Genomic DNA, 18,804 nt, shown 5'->3' on the forward strand with positions numbered 1-18,804 from the left:
CGAAGAGCTGGCGAATAAAAATGTGGCCTGCTCTTAGGCGCTGTAGCGTAAAAATATGTTTTTGCCTGATTAATTTTGCGGCAAGCGGTTGTAAAATGGAAGAAACACATAATACAAAATGGAACAAGAAACCAAGTGCTAACCAGAACACAAAAAAGTAAAAGGCCACGCGCTGGAAAATTAGAAAATTTGCATTTAGTGAGTGGATATGTGTGTGTGTACACACACAGAAAAGTAGGCAACAAAAACTTTCGCTCACTCACATGCATATTTTTCGAAACTCACACCTGCGGTTTTATGTTTGCCAAGTTCATGATGACTTTTGTGTTTTCCGGTGCTTGCAAAAAAAAACACTCACAAAAACAACTAGAAAGCACAGGGAAATTCATGAGTTTTTGCTGGCCTTCGGCATGCATGCAATGGTACATTTTTCTCCATTTTATTATTTTTCTTAACCTTAACCAAATTAAAAAAGTTTCGGCATTACGTTTCAATTCTAATGAGACTGTCATGCTGCGAGATGTATTATGCAAATAAGGTAAGCAAGCATTCTGCCTTTCACAGAGTCGCACATCATGTTAACATTTTTGCGCTTTACAACACCTTAAGAATCGGCTTCTAAAAGCATTCGTCAAACAAATTATGCGCTTAATGCAGCACACAGCAGTTGTAATTATACAGAATTTCATGCGGCGTAAAAACCGAATACAAAACTCATTCTTCATATTCCGCATGTTTTCCCATTGGCGAACACACACACAAAACGACAAAGAACCAGAGAGAGAGAGAGAGCAAATGAGAAAGAGAGGGAACGGGAAAGATACCGGAAACTGTGCTTTAAATTGAAAATATGATGAATGTGCGCCGCTCAAAGCTGCTGCATGTTGTTTTCATTTTGCGTTGTTCGTCTGGTAAATAATGAAAAATTATATGCACGCACACGCATACATACACAGACACAGGGACAGACACACACACATACCCACAGACAGTAGTGAGTGCGCGGTAAAGAACTAAAACTGTTATGCAACACTGGCAAACATTGTGTGCCACGTGCTTTTGGGCGCTGTTAAATATAAAATTCTATGAATTTGTACGTGCATCATTTGAAAATCGTAAAACTTGCAAGTGTAGCTTGTTGTTGTTTAGTCGACTGTGCTTATATTTCTTCACCACTGCCAGCAGACTGTTTGTAGGTACTAGAGATGGGCACAAATCTGCCACACACTGTTTAAATGCTTAAAGGAAATCGAAATCGGAAAATCAGTTATCATACAAACAAACAAATAAACCCTGAACACTTCGTCTATTTGTGGAAAAAAACAGAGTTGATAAGAAGATGAAGATCGAAGGATCTGGAGCTGTGTAAAAAGGCGGTAGAAAATCTGACCTTTAGACCTGCCATTAATGCCACAAAAATATCTAAAAAACGAGAGAAACAATTGAGTTTAGTACGCATTAATTTAAATAAGTCTATGAGTGCACAGTTATATTGTATAGCACTATTTTTGAGATTATGTTTTGATATTTGGATTTAAAAAATTTATTTTTATCATTAATTTTAATCAACTGCTGAATGTATTGCAGGACGCTCGATTCTAGTATTCTATTCGTTGTATGAATTGAATGGAATTTTTTATAAACTGCTCATTTTTTGCTATTTTTTATTTATTTCATTCAATTTAATAAAATCACAATATTATCTAATAGCGAAACCGAATAGATGGGAGGATTTTATTTGATCAACGGCCAGCTATGTCCCGATTTACAGCATAAAGTAATCAGAGACGTTATTAGCCCTAACGATAAAAAGAAAGAAATAGAGAAGATGCAATTAAATTAAAAGAAAATAAAAATGAAATTAAAATAAAACACCAAACGTAAAATAAGAACTAGTAAAGTAAAATTGAATTTAAAACCTTAACAAAAAAATGTATTACGTTAACTAAAATGTTCATTTTGTCCACTGAAATTGTAGCGGTTTAAATAATATTCGATTGTTTTATTTACAATAACTTTTGCTCCTGTTGTAGTTTTGTTTTGTTGTGTCACGATGGGTCACGACCAAAAACACGGTCCATGTCCACCTTTAGTGTTTATGTGCGTGTTTGTGAGTGTTTATGTGTTCTGTCATAAACGCCCCAAAAAGGTAAACTGCCTTCTGCATTTTTTTTTTGTTCTGTGGTTATATTATTTTTTATATTTCTGTAAAAGCGCTTACTCTTTATGTAATTATAATATTACTGATGAGGATGATGGGGATGATGGCAATGGTGATGATGACGATGACGATGAAGAAGACGATGATTTTTCATGATGCTGAAGCATGCACTGTAATTTGTCTTAACTTCTCGGTTTATTTGCTCCAGTTTACGACTATATGTGTATGCGGCTGCCAGAAGTTGAATTAAAATTTTATGCGCTACTGGGCCATGTGTAAAAATTCATAATTTGCACTCTCGTAAATTAAATTAAAGCCCAAAAAATTGCAGTCAACTTGATTTATATCTGGGAAATGAAATGTTAGCTTGTTATAAAACTCAGCCCTGTAATTTGCCCATACCATCTATTTGATAAATTATACTACATAAATTAATTGTAGAGATCTCATACTCATTAAGCAATACGATACAGTGGCCTACAAGCGTGTTTTTTTGTGTCCCGCGCGCATTGTATGCTAATTGCTTCATAAACTCCACCTAATAACTTAATCCCACACCACTTAGCACACAGCTCGTATACCGTATACACAATCCTAGGGCTTAGCGGTTGGCGTGTGGAATAGAAATAGAAGCTGCGCTTTTATCTACCAGTCGAATGGCACAATCAATATTTAGGTTAAACTGCACGTTGGCATGTGATAAACGCGCTCTAATGAACGTTTCGTTGTCATTCGGAGCGCCAGTCAACTGTCTGTCATTCCATTCATTCAGTCATGCAAACAAATAAAAACGTTTTTATTGTAATCCGCAATGTCAAAACATTACAACGGATGTTTGGTAAGCGATACGAGTAATGGAACTGTTACAAACACACCATACATACATAGATCCATAGAACACAAGTCGTGTGTTTAGGCGAGTATCTACACCTGTATGTGTATGTGTGTATGTGTATGTGTGATGGCTTTACTACTATTTTCTACCTCCGTTTGCCAAAGTCGCCTCGTCTTCCGAGCATGGCACAAAAACTATAAAATGCGTAGCCCAGAAAAAATAAAGAAAAAAGTAAGTGAAAAAAAGGGCGAAAAATAAAAAAGGTTTAAGGCTTATTGATTTTCCATTGATAAATGGTTGACATTTTGTGCCGTCTCTTTTGCTGCACAGGTTAAATAGTTAAAGAATGTCTGCCACATTAAAAAACAATTTCCGCTAAATCACTTTTAAGCGGGGCACGCACACACACAAAAGAGGCGTGGAAGATGGAGATGATGAAGCGTTCATAAGGGTGACCATGCCAGGTTTCGAAAATTTATAGCAATTTTAAAAGGGATTTCAAAAGGGGTAATAGTCTTCGGCACAGAAATGTTAATACCTTAATACAATTCTAATATCAAATTGAGCAATTTTTAATTATTTGTAAATTATTATTTAATGTTTCGGCTACGGTATAAAAGTTGTCTTTCTGCAAAAAATAAAATTAAAGATTTTCGAATTTTATAACACATTCATACATTTTATTAAAATCCTTATTCGAATGTATTTTTTCCTCACTATTTTTATTTAAGAAATCGAACGTTAACTTCATGTTTTAAAATATGAAATCGTTAGCAATTAAAAATAGTATGGAGTTGCAACATGAAGTTAGAAACTTAAAATAACATTTATAATGAAACAAAAATGGTAACAATTTCTTCAATTTAATTCAAAATGTTTGCGACCTATCATTTGTTAATTATAATATAATATAACGACTATGACATAAATGATTATAAATTGCATAAAATATTCCTAAATATAATTCGACTTTTCATTCGAATGTATTTTTTAAGAAGTTCAACTAAACACGTCATGTTATTAAATATTGAAACGTTGGCGATTAAAGCTTAAGTCGTACGTAAAATAACCATAATAAAGAAACTGCAATAGTCAATTTAATTCTAAATATTAGCGACCTCTAACGAGGCTTATGTTTGCTTTGAAAGTTTACATTTCTTGTATTTTCAAAAAAGATTCAATATTTGTTCTTACATGTATGGTCACCCTATTGTGGTGCTGTGAATAGTAAAGTTTCCGCAGAGGCAAGGCCAACCATAAAACAGTACCTTATGTAACAAATCAAGTGCCTGAAGGTTATTTTTTATGGCCCTGCTGCTTTGTGTGAGTGAGCTATATATTTGGGCATATCGCCTGGCATACTAGGTTGCAGACGAACACGTAGTCAGCTTCGATTGTAGCGCATAAGAATTTCAACTATACTCGATCTAGACTAGTTTTCTCCCTGCGGCAAAAATGAAAGAAAAAGAGAAAAATCTCAAAGAAATATTAATAAAAGATGAGCAACATTACAGTTTTGCTTGCTACTACATTTTTTCTTCACTTCTTAGGTACGTCCAACCCAAAACCGTAAAAGTAAAAAAAAAACAACAGCAAACATTTTTACTACTTCCAATGCGATGTCCTTTGCTAGCCTCCAGCCTTTTGTTGACCTTTTTCGACTGTTCCATCCGACATGGGGTTGTGCCGGTTTGGGTTCGAGTCTCTAGCTACTTTAAAGACCAACGATGCAAAGACAGGAATGCAAAAGGAAAACGTCATAAATTTGTAACACTTTTTGCTGAGCAGACGGCAACTCAGACATAACATAGCCGCCATGCTTGAGAATCTTAAAGCAGCGCCTAGGAAGCTGCCTCTCATGTATGAGTGTATGTGCTAGACTACTAAAAAGAAAACAACAGCAACAACAACAATCAAAACTTAGCCTTTGGCACAATTTGTCACACATACATATACATGAGACATCAATGACACACAGAAATGTCGTACAAGTACCGTGGAAGCCATGTTGGTTTTTATTTGTTTACTCTTTGAGCATAGTACTGTAGTTGCTGTTGTTGTTGTTTGAAATGCCATCGGTTGTTGGCCTATTTGATTAAGAAATTGTTTAGAACTAATGTGAGGCAACTTTTGCTACCACAAGCCCATCGCTGGCGAAATTCACAGAGAGTTGTATATTAAATAAAATATGAAGCTCGAAGTTTATGATGCATCATCAAAGGGCAGAGATGGAAACCAACTGTCGACCGTTTGCAAATTAGTCATGCGCATATAAATTCTATCTTATTTATGCCTGTGATGATGTATGCGTCTCAAACAAGACCACATTTAACCTCAGTTAGCAACGAGAGTGTGCGCATATGTTTGCTTCTACCATTCAAAAATGTATGCACAAACATGTAAAATGCGATGAGAAACGAGTAAATACACTTGCAGAAAATGGGCCCTATATGAGTCTCTGAAATGTAAATTAAATTAAAAGAGGTGCCTTTCTCAAACAGAAGAACAACCTCAAGACTGAACTACTTATAAATTAGTAGTCGCAGCTTTAATAACAGCACATAATAGTCCGCATTAAATACACATTATCGTATAACTTCAATGTTCCTTGTGAAATTTAAATATTTACTGGCATACGATTAAGAGCCCTAATCCAGAATTAATAAAGACAGGTTATTTAAACATATGGGATATTTGTATATATTAGGCGCAATGCCGGAATGCAGTTGTGGTAATTCCAATGCTTTTACTTCGCACAATTATTCCTTTATACCTTGTACTCGAAACGTTAAAGGATATTCTCAAATTATTTAATTTAGTAGCAACTAGAAAAAGGCATGGTAGACCCCCCCTATGAAGGTTTAAGCGGAAGACGAATTAGTGTACATGCTTCTGCCTGCAGTTGATTGGTTTCTGCGATTCAGGTGCGTACAGATATTCAGACTCATGCACATACGAGCTATAAATGCATGCAAATGTAATTAATTAAATTATATTTAGACTGGCCAATTATTACGATGGGCGAACCCACACAACAGATTTAGGAAGTAAATATATTCATTCAGAGTAGTATCACATATTCAGAAGAATAAATATACAGGTAGGGATATCAGCTATTTAGCTCTTTGATTGTAGCCGGAACATTGCTTTAATTGTTTAGAAAAATATAAATATAAAATTACGATTTCTTAGATAGATCAATTTTTTAATTATATTAAATTTTTGTAACACAAGGGATATATGCAACTCAGATATCAACTATCTACAATAATATAGTACACGAAACATTCTTCATATTGTTTAAAAAAATAAAATAAAAAAAATATAAATATAAATATAATTGTTAATGTTTAAAAGCTCCTTATAATTCATACTTACGATTTTTTAGAGAATCAAGTTTTTAATTATCCACATTTTTTTCAGTGTACATATAAAAACTCTCAAAAATAACGTCCGTTGGTAACATCGCTTCAGTGCGTGCGTGTGTGTGTCGGTCCACACTGCGTATGCGTAATTTGATTTTTCGTCTCTTTGGCCTGCGGATTTCGTTTGAACTGTTTCCGTTTTCCGCCATGCATGGCCATGATTTTTATGCGCTTACGCATTTGTCGTTGTCGTTCAAATCGTTGCCGACAACTTTTTGTCCAAAGCATAATCGTACACTGTGTTGGCCTTTTTTGTTAGCGCTTTTTGCTCTAGCTCCTTTTGATTATATCTCAATCAATTGGTGGCATTTTTATGTTTGCACATTTCGACATCTGTGGGTTTTTGAAATGCTCCCAGTTATACTTTTTTTACGATGCCTGCGGCTATTTGCTGTGAAGTCCCATGAAAATTTGTAAGCACTTTAAGTTGTTTCCTTTGCTTTGGCTTTGGCTACACTTCAGACTCAATGTTTTTTTGTTTTGTATAGTATGTATAGTATATATGTTGTATAATAGTAACTGTGTGTGTGTTTGCATAAAAGTTGTTTATATCAAATTTTACAATTTTATTGTATTGTTGCAAATGTTTACAAATTGTGAAAAAATACTTCAAATTGAATTCATTGTTTTGTGTTACATGCGAAGTTGCAAACGGCACGCAAATAGCACAAATAAAATAAATATAAGCACAAAATTTTCAAAGTGCTAATAGGCAAAAAATACAGAATTAAATATACATTTTTCGAAAAGATAACAATGTTGTTACATGCGAAGTTGCAAGCGGCATGCAAATAGAACAAATAAAATAAATATAAAAGATTATAATGTTGTTCTTAAAGAATTAACTTATTAATAATTTAAGCAATCCCAGGGTTTTAAATATTTTATTTGCATTTGCACAGCTCCTTGAAAATGTGTTTTAAATGCTTCAAAAAGCGAACCTTCTGGTGCTTTAAAGCATCCTTGTCCTGCCCGAAATCTGTTGTTGCCCTAGGCAAGCGTCAGTCAAATACAATTCAATTTTGCTTAACAAATTTTTGTTTACCTACCGTAGCTGCCACCTCACATGCCTAAGCCGAAGTTCACTGATCTGCAAAAAAAGGGCCAAGTTATTTTATAAAATTATATTTCATCTAGCAAACTGCCTGCCCCTCCCCCTTTCCCCCTCAGCACCTTCCTGCCTCCTGGCCAGGCTTTCTGGCCTGTCCAGTTCGTCGAGTAGCAGCATAATTTTCATTCAATTTCGCTCATTCGTTTAGCGACCGTTGCTGCTGACTCTGCCATTCGCTGTGATGTGGGTCCGGACTCATTTTGTTGACTGCATTCATAGTTATTTGTGTGTTTATCCACTTAGAAATGAAGCGATTTGATTCGTTGCTAAATGAGGCATTTTGTGCAATCATTTGCATTGACTTGTTTAGCAATGCGGCAAAAATCAGAGTGAGGAGGCCAACTATTCAATTGAGAGCGCCCAACAAAATACATAGTTGAGCGGCTTGAATGCGGCCTATTTCATAATCACTTTAGCTAACTAAAGGCATATGCCAGAGCATCCAACCAAGCACTGACCGCTCAGTGTTTTTCAGCTTCATTAAATTGTGTTTGTTGTTGGAGCTCTTGCTTTTGTTTTTGTTTTGCCGTTGATATCCCGCAGCCACCGCCCCACTTTGACTTTGGCTCATAGCTGAAAGTGCACTTTGGCGCGAATTTCCTTTTCTTGTTGCAGGCTTTTCCTTTACCCAACGAAGCGGTTGTCGGTTGTGCTCCTCGTCGTTTGCCCCACTTTGGCGGCACTAAAGTGTTAAATCGCATAATTATGTCTCTCATGGCGCGCACTTCACTAAACTCACAAGTTTTTGCCGTCGTCATTCTTAGCACCGTTGCTCGCCTTTGGCAATGTTTGTTGTCATGGTTGTTGTTGTTGCAGCTGCTGCTGCTGCTGGTACTACTGCAGCTTCCTTTAATCTCATATGACACTGCTTTCTTTGTACTTTCTCTGTTTTTGTTCTGAACTAAGTATGTTTGCGTGTGTTGGTGAAATGTGTTGAAAATATCACGCATATTATGAGATTTTTTCGTTTGCGGCATTTTTCTTTTTGTCTTGTGTGTTTGCTTTGTTATCCCTGCAAGTGCAGCATGCGACTCTCGACTTAATTATATTTTGAGGCCCTTGTCTGACATAAAAGCAGCAGCAAATTCCTAGGGCATGTGTACGAGCTTGTGAAAAGCACACTCTTTGATAGCAATAGCAAACAAACAAATAAGGCCACAAGTATGTACGCCCATTCCGCATCAACTCGGTATAAGGAAAAAGTTTTCATGCCCTAACGCGCCTACAACTTAATGGCTCAATGAAGAGCACTTTGCGTCAACTTTTCAACACACATTACGGAAAAATAATTTGCATACTTTTAGTCCAAAGTATTTGCCAACTATTTGAAGGAAGAAAAAGTGAAGTTTCTTTTGTTTTGTTTGCATACTAAAATTTAATTGCATGGCCTAGACAATATCTAAGGCAAAAGCAGACCCACCATGTAAATATTCATCCGGATGAGCGGCGAACAAAACAAAACAAAAAATGGCTTGTAATAAATCTCGGCGCACACGTAGGCGCGTAACAGGCCAACGGACTAGGCATGAAAATATCCTTAAAGATAAGCCAACTACAGGCGCTTATCTAGCCCAAATGCCGCACAAATCCCTTGTCGGCAATTTGAAACATTTAAAGACTGGCTGACGCTGAGATTTGGCTCACTAAGATGGAGCGGTCCAAGACCAGGGAGAAGGGCGATGGTGAGGTAGCAAGGAGAGCTCGTAGCCCACTCGTTTATCTCATTCGCTCATTCTTTTTGCCAAGTTACGCACTTCCCTATTCCCTTTATTGTACGTCTTGCTATTGCAATGATGGTCGCTGGTAATCTATAAAAAAGCAACTGCCAGAAGTGCGTGCAAGCGGGTGGGAGTTGTTGTTGTCATCGGTATAGGATAGCGTCCACGCGTCCGAACAATCAACCAACCGAGCGCGTGTCACAAATCCTGACAACACATAGTAACGCCTAATGTCTAACTGTTGCGTCTTTCCCCCACACTAATAAATACGAAACTGTTCAGCTGCGGCTGATTTCGAGCTGACAGGGCACATTGGGCCAAAAACAGTTTTGAAAACGCAATACAACCGAATCGATATAATATCGAAATGTTAACAAATTCAGGAAGAATTATAAGTGACGTTACAAGTCAATAATAAAATAGCATGCCTTTAATAATAGATAGTAAGCATCAAAAGTATAAAAAACGACAGTTAACATTTCTATAGCCATCTACCTTAGAAAATATATTTTGTTTAAAGTATTAAAGTATTTAAAGTATTATTAAAGTAACTATAGCATCCCCGCTGTTTAAAAGACGATTAAAACACAAAAACACACCAAAATATTGATACACCAAAAATACTTCAATAATATTTTTTAAAAAATAATAATACCCGGAATATGTAAGTAATTTCAAAGTATGGCAAAATATAATGGAAAAAGGTAACGAAAGTCGGTACGGAAATTGATATTAACTGCTAATGTGCAACATTTCTATATCATCTACTTTAGAAAATATATTTTGCTTAAAGTATTACAGTTTTAAAGTACTATTTAAAATATTATTAAGGTAACTATAGCATCCCCGCTGTTTAAAAGACGATTACCGACATCGCAATTCATTAAGAAAGCAAGAAACCAAAGCACAGTTGGGATATTGACTGTAATGCTTTTAAAAAATGTAACAAGTATTGAAAACGTATTAGATTTGTCCACGTTATTAAATATTCGTCCACCACCTGCATGTAATTCTACAAAATATCTTTTATTATACTTAGTAATAAGGAATTTCAATACATGGCAAAATATAATGGAAAAAGGTAACGAAAGTCGGTATGGAAATGAATATTCATATCAAAAAACTACATATTTAATTTGAGATAAATTCCTGCGTTCCTGACACACTGTGTGCAACGATAATCGTTCGGTTGCCTTCATTTTTCTAATATCTTTATAAGTATTGCAGTACATTAGGAGTATTAAGAGGGCTGTTGTTTATTATTTAGCTTGTCATATCGTGAATTTGTTATGACGCAGCTGAGAGAAGCACATGTGGCGTATGCGCTTAACATTAAGACTGAACATCTATCGGAATTTTAAATAACTGTTAGCTCCGGCTTTGAGCACAACACGCATACGCTGCACATTACCATTTAAATTGTTTGTGCACGCACAAATATTAACTTTCAATTACCAAGTGGGAAAAATGATTTGAGCAACTCGTGCGTAAATGCAAACAAGGCTATATATAAACACCGTTTGTCCCATTGCCGCTTCTTTATTTACTTTAGCTCAAACGAAACAGAAAGAAATGAAACGAAACGAAATGACTTCAAATAGCAGCTTTCATAAACAGTTGATCGTCGTCGCCGTCGTCGGTGTCGCTTGTCCTTGTAGTCCTTTTTAATGTCTAATCAAATAACTGGAGAGAAACGCCCATTGTTGTCGCTCGCTAAAGCAAACAAAATTAAAGACACGCTGGCACACACGACGTATACGCAATGCACAAAACGTCTGAGTAAATTCTCAAAATTCCGCTTGAATTGCGCGCTGATGAACAAACAGAAAATGGGGAAAGCGACGATGACGAAAAGTCGAGAGCATCGAGAAGAAAAATGAACAAAAACCCCGTCAGACTGTTAGCAAGCAAATCGGTAAATTGCAAAAACATGTTGGCGGCACAAGTGAGAGGGAAATACTAGTGAGCAAGAGCGGGATAGTACGTCGTTGAATGGCTGATGAATGAGCTAAAGTGCAGTCGCGTGTGTGTTGACTTGAGCGTATGTGTGTTGAAGGAAAAGGCATGCAAACAATGTTGCCAAAAAAAAAGGACAAGTCTGTAAAGTGAGCAAAAGCAGTGGAAAAGATGGCTGTTTCTGTTACAACTACCATTGTCTTGAGCGCAAACACGAGTATATAAGTTACTTTCACTAACGCGAGTGGTTTTTGTGCTTCAACTGTTATTTTGTTTACCTGTCATTAGAATGTAGCAGAGTGCTTAAAGCTGTATGCTTTGAGCTAATTACGAAATATTTCGCAAAGGAAAATTAAATTAAATATTTTGAAGCTCATCCGTGCTTGTGCGTGCTTTATGTGTGCCGCATTGCCGTATTCAACGACTTATTCTACAAAGTGATGCATGCACAATACCATGTCTTGCCCCATGGGTATATGTCAAGCGCAGCAGCATCAGTCACAAAAACAGCATATAAATTATTTAATTCTAAAAGCAAACTAAATTGAATTTTTAATCATCATATGAATGGCAGTACATAAATGTGCGTGTACTACACTGAACAAAAAGACTTGTAGACAAATGCTAAAATAACAAACAAATGTATGCATTTTGTGTTGGGGGCAGTTTTTATATATCCTTCTGATGTGTCTGCAAGCTGTTGAGCCCGTTCATTTCAGTTACATAATTGAACATAAATTATTAAATTATCACCTCCAATGCGTTTAGGTGGCATTTCTTCACCCTTATATATAGTAACTCATAAAAAAAAAACTTAACAACTTTTAGTACTCTGCAATAATCATAATTTTTTCACCATTTTTTACATGAATTTATTACTCGTATATTCTTCACCCACAACAAAGTAACGTATATCGTATTGTTCACATATGATTGGCCAACCAAATCCAATCCAAAGTCCTTTTCTTCTCTAGAGCTATTTCGTTCTAGCTTTACACCAAAGATCACTTTTTTGCTGTCATACAAACTACATTATGTAGGATGCATTTTTGCATGGATTAATTTTTAAAAGCGGTATGCAAAGTGTTAAATGTGTTTTTTAGTTTTATGCAACCCTTTGTTACGTGGAAGGAAACACATAGAATATACATTCGTGATCAATAATATGAATCAAATCGATCCACTTATGTTCGTCTGATTGGATCAACGCCTTTATTTCTGAAGCAGCTACAGTATACTGCCTTTTTATAGCCTGTACCCAAAGGGTGAAAGGCTATACTAGTTTTGTGCGCATGTATGTAACACACAGAAGGAGGCGTGGCAGACCCCACAAAGTATATATATTCTTGATCAGGATGAGAAGACGAGTCGATATAGCCATGTCCGTCTGTCCGTCTGTCCGTCTGACCGTCTGTCCGTCTGTCCGTCTGTCTGTATGAGCGCAAGGATCTCAGTAAGTACAAGAGCTAGGATAACCAAAATTGGTATCAAGGTTCCTATAAGCCCTAGGCAGAACGAGTTTGTTTATTTTTTCTGATACACCCCCCCACTCCCCCGCAATTCGTATTTTTTCTTATAACTTCCGTAATTCTCGGAATTTAAAAATCAATTTTGGTAGGTACATCCAGTTAGTACTAATGTGTCCGTGTGCCAAATTTCATCATGATAGGTCAATTCTGAAGAAAGTTATAGCCATAAGTAAAATCGCTGCTCATGCGCTGCCTGCAGCTCTGTCGGCAGCGCTGCCCGCAGCTGTTGTTGTTGCTGCTTTTGTTCAACTTTGTGCTGCATACATACACGCATATAAACACGCATAGGTACGTGATGTAAATGTGTGCTGTTAAAACTGAACATAAACATGTATTCTAATTTAATTTAATTAATTATTTTAATTAATTAATTCATTCATTTTTTTTAATAATTTATTTTTTTAAATTTTTTTTTTTTTTTATTTTTCCTTTTTGTGGAGAGTACAGGCTATTTTACTGTCGGGCTTGCTGGACTGTAGCGTTCTATCTTGTTTTATTTTCCACTCCATCCCTATTTTAAATTTGAGGTGACACTAAGGAGTGTTAACAAAATTTGTAAAGTATAACGTTTTGATTTAGTTCATTGCCATAACTATTGGGCTGTTTTCGACAAGTCGTATTCATTTAACTCAGCTCAGAAAAAATGCATACATTTGGGTAAAAATTTAAATATGTTTCAGAAAATATTCTAAAAAAATGTTTTTAAGATTTTTAACTCAACTTATTATTTGCATTGCATTTATTGAAATTGATATATATTATATTATATTCTTTTTATTGTTTTAAGGACTTTTAACATGTTTTTTTTAATCATGCTATTGAGTAAATTTAAGCGCTTATCTTTTTTAGAAGAAAATGTGAGATTAAGTGAAATTTCGATTCTTTTTCAAACAATTTATATTTGAGGTATCTTCATAAATTACAAAAATTACAAATTTGTTCAGTGTAGCAATATTGTGTATGGGCATGCACAGCGGTCATAAAATGAAATTATCCGCATATATCAGCGTATTTAATCTTAAGGAACGTTTACAACATGCCAAGCAAAATAAAAACTATAGTTTTTAATTAAAGCTGTGCAAAATAACTACAAGTGAGTAGCGAGTAGCTATACACACACACACACAAAACCCGCAGACCCATATAAGAGCCAGCTAATGGCCAATCCTCACGCTGCGTACTTTGTGAGCGCCATTGAAAAGTGTTAACAGTAAGTAACAACCTCATTTGGCTGGCAAAATGGCAGCGGCGCTTGGCGCTCCAAAAACCACTTTAATGCGCATTGTGGGGTGTCTATGTGTGTGTGTGTGTCTATAAGTATGTGTTCGTGTGTCTATTTGTGAGGTGTGTTCTAAGCGCTTATTGTGCCTGTGGCGTCGACATGCGCATATTGCTTTCAATGCCCGTTCCCGTTACTGGCATTGTTGTTCTTGTTGTTGTTGCTGTAGTCGGTCTGAGATTGCAGCAGAAAATGAAAAATAGCTGGATTTTCATTTAAGCCCATGGCTTAAAGTGCGCGCTCTGACGCACTCTCACACACACACACACACACACACGAACAGAGAAGCTCTGGTGCTGTGAAATGCTGCGTATGAGTAACGGGAAAATACGATTTTCGTTATGATTTTGCTGTCAGTCCTGAATGCTCCTAAATGGTCTGCTCACCAGCCCATCCAATCACCTCTTATCTGCACGGCTACAGAACGAACCATTCAGTTGCTAATAAATGCGTGCAAATTAGTTATAAAAGTCAATGGGACCCCAAAAAGCGAGCAAATGAACGACTCTCGCTTAATCAAAAACTCATCTTAATTACTATGATTTCTATATGCGAGCTGTATGTTTTAGTTACACACATGTGTGTGTTTGTGTTAGCGCATTTCTGGCAGCCTTAATCTGTCAGCAACGTTCGGATTTGACGTTTCGGCAGAGCGAGCGACTTCAGCCTGATTAATTTTTGGGCAATGCGGTTGCCCATGCTGAACTTTGAACGGTGAAAGGGATTCTGTGATACATTTGGCATTTTGGAAATTTGTGTGTGGGTTGTACGCAGTCAATGAAAGGTTTACTAAAAGTTCATTTTATCTTTGGTGTTGAGGAAAAATTAAAAGTATGGCTTTACAAAACTTTTAAATTTGATAATCATTTAATAAAATGTGTCTGTTAAAACATGAATAACGTTAAAAATATATATTTTACGATATGAAATGTGTTTGTTATAATACGAGGCTTAAAAAATATATTTTACTATTTGCAATGAACTTCACCAACTTAATTATGGTATATTAAGTGCATTTAAAAGAAGGGTATGTAAGTGTAAACGAGAATTGCTAGACACAAAGAAGGCGTGAAATAGCAGACAATAACACAGCACACAAAAACAACAAGAGGGAAGTGCAGAAAAATTAAAAGCCAAAAAGCGCAACACCAGATTCAGCCAAACATTACAAGTACCATATAGATGTACTATAGGCCTAATGTATTTCCATTTATATATAGGAACAAAAATAATCAGACTCATAGGGGGAAAGAGGCATTATAAATGTCGTAGTGCATAGGTGAGAAAACATTAATGATTTAGTTTCAATTATTTAACACAATCTTCAAATAAATAAAAAAAAGGCAATACAAAATTAAATAGTTATGTACTGTAAACAAGAAATTTATTTGCCCGAAACAAGGGAAAACATATTCGTAAAATTTTTTTGCTTTAAGCGAACTCTTAAGCGAGATTATTAAATTTTAGCTTTGCAGGTAAACCAAGGCCTTGTGCCTATCAATGAATGCTTACACTGTTTTAGACATAACCCACAATTAATTATTTCCCGACTTTTATTTCAAAAAATGACATACAAACCGGCAAAAATTAACAAACAATTTCACTCCAGCACTACAGCCACAAACTGAAGGAGGGGGTTCGGATTCTTCTTCTTATTCTTCTTTGTGCTCCTGCTATAGGAACATATAACACAGCACTGTCTGGACTGACTGCTTGACTGTTGCTTTATATCTTGTTTACATTGGTCCCAGGTCCCTATATTTGTATTTTAAAAACTCAAAGCTTTCGTATTTCATAAAATCAAAGTAAGGTTCAATACATAAATAGTTCCTTTTGAGAAACTCATTTTAAAAGAGGAAAAGGAAATATTATTTGTAGCAGTGTGAAGCTTGCCAATTAATGCCGGCGCTCAACAAAAACTTCTCACAATTACAATACAATTTCAATTAAAATCATATTTTTCATTGGAAAACGTGGAACGCACACACTTATCCAATCAAAAAGGGCAATTTATCATTTAGTATATATGTATGTACACGGTATACTATATAAGTAATTTATGCTCAACTCAAGCTCAGCCACACACAACCGCATATACGAGTACATAAGAACAACTTTCTGTAATGGAATGCGCGAAAACTTGCGCTCTTCAGCTGTCATTGAAACGCATTCTTCAATGAACTCAATTGAAATGTCAAATGGAAATTTTGCGCTTTTCATGTCAAAAATGCTCATTAATTTATCAATTCCATTGGCCGTTTACAAAAAGGGAGAAGACGAAAATAAAATGGAACTAGCTATAACATTTTTCTACTTAAATTTGCATTTATCAATTTGGCTCCCCCAACAAAAAAGATTGTGCCAAACTGGTTATTATTTCAATCAATTGAATCGACCGAAAGGGCAAGCAGGCTCCTCCTCTGGCTGCGGCCTCTTAGTTTGAAATTTCTATGAAAGGAAAATATTGTGCTTCACTGACGACCCACAGGACTTGTCAGGCTAATTTATCAATGGCTGGCGACTCGGCAAATATTTTGTAATGGCAAGTAATTTTTTCTATCGCTTCGCCAAAGAGTTGAAAACGTGCCCAAGACCCGATGTTTGGCTCGCTTCTGCTTCCTTTCTTGTGTGATTGAAGGCGAATTGTGTCTGAAGAGTTTGAAATTTTATGGCATTGGGATTTGTGGTCGACCATATTTAACCTTTGCCTCCTTGCGCTGACAGCTCGTCTTTGCATCTGCCTCTTTTTAATTACATTTGTAGGGTAGCTGTCAAACTTTTTGTAAAGTTTTTAGACTCTATTGGCACACAATTTCAGATTTGGTCTTTTTTCCATGAATTTTGATGACAAAATTTGTCCATAGCGTCATATTATATTTTTCAATTTTTACGACATAAAATGTCAGCAAAGGCATTTTTCCATTAAACTCTGAAGTTTTTTTTCGCACCCCTACTTCAGTAGGGCATTGTGTTGACTTTTAAGCACGTCAACCGCATTACATCAACCGCAAATACCACAGGAGCGTATCAGTTGTGTCCTCATATAAGAGAAAAACTCAATCAAACTGTTAATCGACATGTCCTGTGCCCCACCTCCTCCCCACAACACCACAACCTCCTCGATGTGAGCAAACAAAGGCCACTGCCATGACTTCTCATGTGGGAAAGGACGGGTGGGTGCGTGCGTGCGTGCGTGCATGCGTGCGTGCGTGCCATGCCCACATGCCAAGCATGCCAAAAAACCTTTTCTCTTTTTCCTTCCATTTTTGTATGAATTTCAGGCATAAAATGTCAATAATAAGTATGTGGGGCATTTGCGCTTCGACAAAGATATGTCAATAGTTCGAAAGGCCGTACTGCATTGCAATTGGCAATCATATATTATTCCTTCTACTGTGCTGGTTATCGAGTAATCGAATTGAGTGACCCCTAAGAATGGTAATCGCAGCTTCGAATTAGATCAGATACTTTTATAAGAGTCCAAGCGAATTATTACAAGTTGCTAAGCCCGTAAAAGTTTAACGTAATTTAAGAAAAAAAAGTATTATTAAAGAAAAATAATTCTAAGCATTTATTATGGTTGTTAAAATCTTATATACTGCTGACTGCATTAATCTTTTTGGATTTTTTTTTTACAATTTTACAAAACTAAAATCGTTTAAACCTTGAGTGAACTAAATTAAATTCAACTAATGATGTGCTAATTCAAGTAAGCATTTGAATTCATATGGTTATTTGATTCTATAAAAACAAATCGATTTTTATCTAAACTTTCAAACATCGATTAAGTGGATTGTTTGTCGATTTTCCGCCATTCTCTGTGTAGAATTTTTGAATATTTTGAAATAGTATGTTATTTGTTTTTGAACAAGGTTAAAGACATATTATAAATAGACATCACAATAAAATAATTAATTATAAAAAAGGTTGAATCTACCAACTAAATTTCTCACACATCTATATCACAATTTTTAAGCATTTTTTTCTTCTACACGTGAAAAATATATTTTATTTCTTATGTTATTTCTCTACTTAAATCTGTAACAGCTTTGTCAGTCTACCGAGTTTTTGCAATTTTCATGTAGGTGAGAATTTGCCATTGTGGTTTCAAAATCCTATTTGTGTTTATTACTGAACCACTTTTATTAAAGAAGTGCAATTTAGTATCTTATATTAAAGTACTCAAAGTTTTAGCAATTAATTACAATAGATATAGACATGATAGTGTAGACCAATCACAGTCTGAGCTTCAAGTCTCTTCATGCAAAACATTTGCCGTCCTCTGTGGGATTTAATTTGATGCGGACGTCAAAGTGCCGAAAACAAGTTAAATTAAATGAATCTAATGAAGAGCGTATGTGTGATGTAGTATACTTGTATGTGAATCCACCAGCCTAGAACCCCACTGCGGTCTAACGGTCGTCGTCGTGCACCGTGCGGTGGCAAGATATACGACTTAAGAATTGGACCAAGATGTGGTGAACGCAGCGCTCTCCGCATCTACATTGTTGCCTGTGGCAGCACACAGGGAATGCTGTAATTTCCAGCTACCTTCTCCTTTTTTATGGAAGCTGACTAAATAGTATATCTACACATGTGTGGGTGTGTGTGTGTATAAGTGTGTGTGTTTAGACGTCTGTGTATAAAGCTAAAGTGATATAAGGCTGCTTGCTGCCAACCAACAATTCGGCATCCTCGTCGTTGGTGGCCTTGTTGCCACTCTCTTTGAGGCCGCGCAAGACGCCTACAGCAAGGCCATATACTATATACATACATATTTGTGTGGGTGT

At 36.0% G+C, this 18,804-nt stretch overlaps 1 protein-coding gene across 1 annotated transcript in view; it reads left to right on the forward strand.

Moving 5' to 3' along the window:
- Nucleotides 1-18,804, forward strand: part of LOC115630776 (insulin-like growth factor-binding protein complex acid labile subunit) — an 82,171-nt gene that overhangs the window by 36,679 nt on the left and 26,688 nt on the right. The window lies entirely within an intron of this gene.

The sequence above is a fragment of the Scaptodrosophila lebanonensis genome, unplaced genomic scaffold (genome assembly GCF_003285725.1).
Source record: "Scaptodrosophila lebanonensis strain 11010-0011.00,11010-0021.00 unplaced genomic scaffold, SlebRS2 tig00001410-arrow-pilon, whole genome shotgun sequence".
Lineage (NCBI taxonomy): Eukaryota > Metazoa > Arthropoda > Insecta > Diptera > Drosophilidae > Scaptodrosophila > Scaptodrosophila lebanonensis.